At 27.8% G+C, this 8,467-nt stretch overlaps 1 long non-coding RNA gene across 1 annotated transcript; it reads left to right on the top strand.

The window, feature by feature from the left end:
- Positions 1-5,573: 5,573 nt before the first annotated feature.
- LOC112639382 lies at positions 5,574-6,314 on the top strand. The gene is made up of 3 exons (XR_003123488.1): positions 5,574-5,666; positions 5,758-6,097; positions 6,248-6,314. It is a non-coding gene; the product is annotated as an uncharacterized LOC112639382 (long non-coding RNA).
- Positions 6,315-8,467: the final 2,153 nt, after the last annotated feature.

Here is an 8,467-nt window from a genome sequence, read left to right as displayed (position 1 = left end):
AATTGGGATTGCGAGAAAAGTCCAACGCGAAAACGCGATGACGCGATGACACGAAAAAGCTAAACGCGAAAACGCGGTAACGCGGTAACGAGACGCCGCCGTCCCGACACGTTGACGGCACCGACGACGAAAAGTCGACGACACAATATATATATATATATATATATATATATATATATATACAATATATATATATATATATATATATATATATGTTTTTTTCTCTGAAAATAAATTTAATTTTTATATTCCCTAACATCCCTAACAGTCCTAGCAGTCCTAACACCCTAGCCGCCTTACTTGCTGGCTTACTCCAGCAAAAATTCGCGATAAGGTGCAATTTGGGGAGCCCCTAATCGGAAATTCGCGATAAAATACAAAAAAAATTTAATCGGCGCCAACCACATCTTTTGGCCATATTGACCATGTATTTTTCAGGCCAGTTATCTCCACTTCTGGCCATTCATTCTGACGACTAATTTGTTTCAAAAACGATCATGCGATTTTATGATCGTTTCTTTACGCACGTTATTCAGTCAAAAATTACAAGTTATAAATTATCATGCATAAAAGATAAAAAGCATGCATTTTAACTCTCGGTTGGCAGATTGGTTAGAAATATCTCTATTTTATAGATTAAATATTTATCGATTAAAAACCTATATTTTTATAAAATTGTTTTTTTATAAGACCGATATATAATAGAATTTTAGAATATTTATGTATGTCCATCATACAATTGCAACAAAAATATCATCTATCTTTATTAAAAATATTTTTCCTTTACTTTTTCACTTTAATTTTTACTCGCGTATTGTCCCGCCAACGGAGAGTTAGAAGCAATGGATTTCTTCATGCATTTATAAATCCTTTGCTTCAAAATAAAAAAGGTTGTCACTTACCGGCACTGATGCGCAACAGCGGAATTGATATTGAAGCTACGTTGTCTGTAACATACAAATATAAAATGCAAATTACATCAATGTTTAAAATAATTAATATTTTAAGAAATTTATTATTGGATTCATTGAATTTTATGTCCGATGTGCGCAATTATAAATAGATATATAAATATAAAATAATTTTATAATTAATTAATTTTTTCAAGTAGAACCTTTAGACAGAATTATATAGAAAGAAATATTACAAAAATGTTCCCAATTTTTTCTTGTTTAAATCATTCACATGAATCAAATTAATAAATTAATTAATTCATTTATATACAATTAATATAAATAATAATATTCACCATCAGGTTGTTCCGCTGGTGCAGGATGCCTCTCCTAGGCCTGCTCCTCCTCTCAGATCATCTGGGTTGTTCTATAACATACAAATAGAAGATCTAAATTGTAATAATGTTCAAAATAATTAATATTTTAAAAATTATTATATGCATTGAATTTTATATCCGACGCATATAATAATAGCAAATTAATAAAATAAAATATTACTAATAATTCTTGAATAACTTTATAAAACCTTTACAAGATTATAAATTTTATATAAAAATCTTTTTCTTTAAAATTCGTATTTAAATCATATGAATAAAAAAATAAAAATTACGATTAATTTAAATTCAAAAAAATCAAATTACGATTAACTTAAATTCAAAAAAATCAAATTACGATTAATTTAAATTATAATAAATATATTCAATATTTAATTTATATATATATATATATATATATATATATAATTGCAAATAAATAAACTATTTACCAGACGGTTGCTCTGCCGAAGTTCGATGCCTCTCCTAGGCCTCCTCCTCCTCTCAGTCTTAATCGCGCGATACTTTTAGCGGCACTCCCGCACTCACGAGCGATATTTTTATATCGCTATTTTCGCACTTTTACGCGCGATACTGAACGGCACTCCCGCACTATTCGATACGATTAAAAATTTTCTGTTTTGTCGCGCGATGTATATATTTAATATATATATATACTTTAAACGGCACTCCCGGTTTCGGTACGAGCGAAAATCCCGTTTCACTTTTACAAGAGTCATCTTCGAGTCAACAGGTAGGGAATTCAACGCATCTTACCTCCGAACAAGAGTTAAGTCCGAAACGGAAGAAAACTATCGATTGATGGAATCAACGCGAATGGAGTTCACTCGACTCTTGTCCGCGCCTAATATCCTGTCTCAGACGGAACAAGAGAAGGGATCCATTAACGACGATTCCAAGCAATCGATCGAATCCTAACCGATCCGTACCGAACTGGAGCCAGAAGCAGAGCGTGACCTCAATCAGCCGGACTTTTGAGCAAAAGCTCAAAATCGCGCGCCCACATACACAGTACTGGCATCCGCATGCGCGCCGGCGTCACCTAAATGCCGCGTTGCACCAGGCGTGAGACAAAGATCGTTGCAGCAACGACTCAATGAACATCCCAGTTAATTGACGTCGGAAGATGACAACTCGATGACATATAAATGAAATTGGGATTGCGAGAAAGTCCAACGCGAAAACGCGATGACGCGATGACGCGAAAAAGCTAAACGCGAAAACGCGGTAACGAGACGCCGCCATCCACGACACGTTGACGGCACCGACGACGCGAAAGGGTACTTAGCTTCCTCTTCAGGCTCCTTGAGATTTATTCTAAATTAAAAATTTAAAATAAACTTCAAGGCACCATCCAAGTACTAAGCCCTCCCACCGCGACAAGGTGTACCCCGTGGGAGGTTATATTATATATAATTTATATATAATATAATATATAATTAATAGATATATAATTATAAATCTTCTTTATAAAACTCAAAATAATTCATTTTGTAAAACTAATTATTAGCGTAATGAATTTGTTGTTTTCATTATTGATATATATATATGCAATACATGTATATTAATACGATTATAGTCGAAAGTTTAATATAATTGAAAGTCATGATACAATAATCGTTTAATTAATAATTAATTTAAGAATATACGACGTATTTCGCACTACGATCTTTATTGCTCGAGTTTATCAATAATACGAAGGCCATACGTTGTACGACTAGCGCGCTATTGTTTACGTCAAAATCGAATGCCGTGTTATTGTTCGTTCGTCATATCGAAATATATTGTATTATATTTTATATTACAATATAAGGTAATATAAATATGTTAACGTACGTAGGATATTTCGATGACAAACAGATAATAATATCAATCTTGGCGTAAACAATACGTATTTTTATTATATTATATCATATTATATTATATTATATTATATTTTACATATTTTAATACAGCAAATAATTTTTCGATATTGATCGTGATCGCGTCTAGAAAAGAATTTAACGGAGCGTCTTATACTACTACTTTACTCTTTGAGTGTCATCGCGCGAATGATAATAGAACCGAACAAATTAATCCAAAAGACCGTGTTATTATTATTTTTGTACCGAAACATTTTTCAAGACTATGGCATATAAACATATAAGAATATACAACATATTTCGCACTACGATCTTTACTGCTTGAGTGTTATTATTATTTTTGTACCGAAACATTTTTCAAGACTATAGCATATAAACATTAGCGCGCTATTACGGCAGAAGGTCGGTTATTGTTTGTTCGTCATCGAAATATTTTACGTATTTTAATATATACATATATGTATATATGGAATATATTTAAGTATATAAAAGTATTTTAGATTACATAGATTTTTATAATTAAAGGATTATTTATTAAAAGATTAATGTATGGAGTCTTTCATTATGTTTAGATTCATGATTCAATTATTTTATTGTGCGTTCTCACAATTCAAAATATTTCAATGATTGAAAAATAAAGCATCGCAGATATATTGTATTTGACTCTATAAATATCTATAAATACTAAAGAAATAATTTCTGCTCGTAAAAATCGATTTCATATCGAAATAATAATTTATTATTTTAGATTTCTGTTACTATAATTCTTAGTTGATTAAATGAATAAATTACGATTAAATGCGATAGAGAATTTTTGTCGCGATTTGTATATAGATATTAATTATGTGTTATTTATAAAAGTTAATTAATCATATAGTTATAATAAATAATTTTCGGTGTTGATCGCGATCGCATCTAGAAAAGAAATTTAACGGCGTATCATTATATTACTCATTAAAAAATATAGACAATAACATATAAAATTATATAAATATGAATAAATATGAAATTATATAAATCGTTTCATAATCGGCATGCAGATATTACAAATGCTATCTGCATCTGATTTATATAATTTTTCATATGTCATTGTCTAATATTTTCGAATGTGTAATAATATTAATGTCACGTTGAAGGTAGATTAAAAGATAATCCGAAACGTTCGTATTTATTGTATGTATTGTGACGAGTAATTTGAAATATACTAATAATTTGAAATATAATAATAATTAAAAGAGAAAGGATTTTTCTTGTGCTCCAGTTATCGCGCTTTTTATTGGCTCTTAGTTATCAATTGTTTAGTTAATTTTTAATTATTATTATTTGAGCCAATTTTTTATTTTAATTTTAATACTTATATTATTTAATATTTAAAAATAATATTTAAAAATAAACTAGAATATTTTTTGTGTTATAATTTATTTTCAATGATGAACCGTTGTGATAAAGATCGCGTAAAAATGGCGGTGGCGATGGTGATGATGGATGATGTGTGATTAATATATTTATCAAGGAATATATTAATAATTAATTATATTATTAATACAGGGAGAGAAAGACCACCCAAAACTTTAGATTTGTATTAAAAATTTAGCGTTTTGCATTATCGATACTTGTGTTACTGACGGAAAAATCCAAAATAATGTTACCTATTGAAAACATTCATTAATTCTTCGTAGTTCATGTCCACGTTTTTATTTCAGAAGGCGTATTGCCTTTAGGAATTACCCAAGTGATCTATGATGTTTCTTATTCTTCTTTCTGATTGAAATTAATTGAGGCAAATATTTTTTTAATTAAACGGTAGTATATATTAAATTACATATAATAATGGCAATGGTGGTGATAGATAATGAGTGATTAATATATAATATAATATAATATCGGGTAATATATTTTAATAATTATACTTGATAGATAGATAGATAGATAGATAAATAGATAGAGAGAGAGAGATCACAAAACTTATTTATATTACAAATTTATTTAATATATACAAACATTTTGCGTTACTTATGTTATCGACATTTCGTGTACGAGGCATGGAATATACTCCGAAATTATGTTACCCATTGAAAACATTCGTAGATTTGACTAAGTAGTTCATGTTTATATTTTTTTGTTTATAGGATGCATTGCTTTCAGAGATCGCCTAAAAGCAGACTATGACAAAACAGAGTGAAAACTATGAACAATTTTGTTGTTTGTTTTATAGATTTTAAAAATGGCTTGTCGTATGCTACATATTTGTAGAGTTGTAAATAATTTGATAAAAATGTTCAAACAATGGTAACGCAAATGAAATATATCATTGTCTCTAAATCATTATATGTAATTAACATATAATATGTATTTAAAATTAATTTATCAATTTAATTCTAATAAAATTATGAAATTTTTTTCAGGTATATATTATTGTTTAATATTGTTTAATTTATTGCTTGTCAGTCATTCACATTTATTAAAAATAGTCACTTTATTAAATAATGTGAGAAACTCTATGTTCTTTGCGAATAGTAAGTAGAACTTTTATGGATATAGCATTTTGATAATAGTTTATATTTACAGTAGAAAATAGTTGTATTTCACTGTGCTTTTGTTCTATAGGACCTGAAGATGAATTATGAAAGGGTGTGACAAGTATCATACAGGAAGACGCAGAGGTAGAACAAGAAGAGTAGTGAAAAGAGAGACCTAAATAAGGAACAAATTATTGGCATGGGAAAAATTCCGATACAATTTCCTGGTCTGAACACTTCTGTGTTTAGAGGAAAAGAATTAATTCAACAGCTAAAACTGCTTTTAAATCTTGAAAGAAAGCAAAAACTTATGGAATTACCACAAAATCAGACCAGACCAATGCAAATAAAATTATCGCCATTGGAATGTGGTTGGAGAAGTGTTACAATGGATGGCAGAAGCATTGAATCAGATCTTATTGGAAAAGGTTAATATTTATGCTATTATTGGATTATAATGATTAAATTACATACATACAAAAATCATGTGATACGATGTCTATTTTCAATTTTTTTTTTTTGATGTTTCAGTTCTAAATATTAGAATCTTATATAATTAATATCTTTGTTTTCTGCAGATACATTTGAAAGTTTTGAAACCTGGATTTTGGAAAACAAAACGATAACTTGTATGACCAGTATGTAATTTAGCAAGTAAGACTAGAATCAATTTATTTATAGTAATTGGGAATGGAAATAGATTGGCTGGATTTGCGTTATCAAAAGCCAAAGCATCCCTAAAGACGATTAAAAATAGGTCTGGTCAAAGATTAATGTATATTCCTACATATAAGGAACACACTGGTAAGAAAATACTTGTCAATACTATATAATATAAAATTTATTTCTTCTCTTTTAATATCACTTTGTATTTTTCAGTGTTACATGATTTCTTTACACAGTTTGAGAATATAAAAATATTTGTAAAGAAAATTCATGAAGGATAATGGGCTTGTTTGTCATCATGCGATAAAAGCATGTTGCGAGATAATTGGCATAAAGGATATGTATGCCAAAGTACAAGGAGGAATGTAAAAGCATTCTTTATTGGTTTATTGCAATAAGTGTGAATATAAAGTATTTAAAGGCATATTATACTTTTTATTTAATTTATATTAGAAAGAAACATTTTTTATTTATAAAAATTATATACATATATATATATATATATATATATATATATATATATATATATGTTAGACATAAAGCTAAAAAAAACGTGGATTGTGTCGATTAATTAATTAATTGTTTTATTTAATTATCAATTTATATATGTATATTATTAACAATGATTTTTTGTTTACTTAAACTTTATAAGGTTGTACATAAGAAACAATCTTTTTTATTTAGTATTTCAAGCATATTTTCATAGAACTTTAATTTAATTATCATATTATTAAAAATACTGAACAAAATAAAGAATTAAAGCTGGCTTTTTCTGTAGTCTCATGGCAGATTATATCAGTAATCATACTTTAATTATTGCAATATATCATGAAACAAATTAATATATCAAATATGCTATATCAAATATGTAGTGTAAATATTTTAATTTTTTCGTATACGATCTATTTTTTATTCTATCGATGTTTTCATAGTGATGCACCTTGAGCATTTTACTTCATATATTTGCAATAAAAATATATTAAAGCAAATTATTTTGCAAATTTATTATTCTAATTTTTATTTAGAAAGAATAAGATTAAAAAGACGTATGAATTTTTTCAGATTTTTTTATATTTCTATTAAATAAAATGCATCAGATAAAACTGACTTTTCTGTACATTTTAAATGTGCCAAAAGATTTGCTCTTTATTCCACTTACTGCAATAATGTACACTAAAAATGACAGATCTATATTAAAAATGATAGATTAGTATATTTAGTAGTTGGAAAGAAAGAGAGCAGAAATGAGAAGTGCATCTAGAGAATTTAAAAGAATAAAAAACAAATTTAAAAATAATACAAAAAGATTAATATTTGTATTTTTTTCATGAGGAATGTGGAGCGCACATTTATGCATTTATTTATTTAGATGAGATTTACTTTAGGGCACATTCAGTATTCAACTTTAATTTTATTTTCTCTTTCTTATGATATATAAGTATAACATAATTACCTGCAAATGCTATCATTTTTGTATGCTTACAGTGATACAGAAACAACATTACGAGTACTATATTTACAGATAACATCTGTATAATAAAAAAAGCATCAAAAGTCTAATGGTGAAAAAAGGGTAAATATTGTAGACCAGCATAAGTATCAACCAATTATTCCACCGCTCTGTTTCATTAGAGTTGCAATTTTCTTTTATAATATCATGAATATTATAAATAAGATAAAGATTTCAGTACGTTTCAAATAAATTTATATATTTTATGTATGTAACACTGCGCACACATATTAAAAGGTGATAATATCGCAGTTATAATAAGATACAATCCTGGCAATGTAGCGATTTTTGGATTCTGAAAATAATTTAATTTGATTTATTTTTGAGAAATGCGCACAATACTTGAGAGCAAATTATTTTTGTGCCATGTATTACCTGTGTTTCCAAACTTCCACACACAGTATCATATTGTCTGCGATATATGAAAAGCTTCATCGATGAAATAAATGGTTAATATGATTGAGATATAAGAAAAGTATTGTAATGTAGTAATATAGTACTTGTAATGAATAACGTTAATGTGGAATACATAAATATTTTATATTTTAATTTCATATAATCGAGATGAGATAAGACACTCATGATTACTTTAAAAATGTGTCCACAAATATCATGTAACTTC

The sequence above is a fragment of the Camponotus floridanus genome, unplaced genomic scaffold, assembly GCF_003227725.1.
Source record: "Camponotus floridanus strain SB8 unplaced genomic scaffold, Cflo_v7.5 scaffold610, whole genome shotgun sequence".
Taxonomy (NCBI): domain Eukaryota; kingdom Metazoa; phylum Arthropoda; class Insecta; order Hymenoptera; family Formicidae; genus Camponotus; species Camponotus floridanus.
This window is presented reverse-complemented; position numbering and strand designations above follow the sequence as displayed.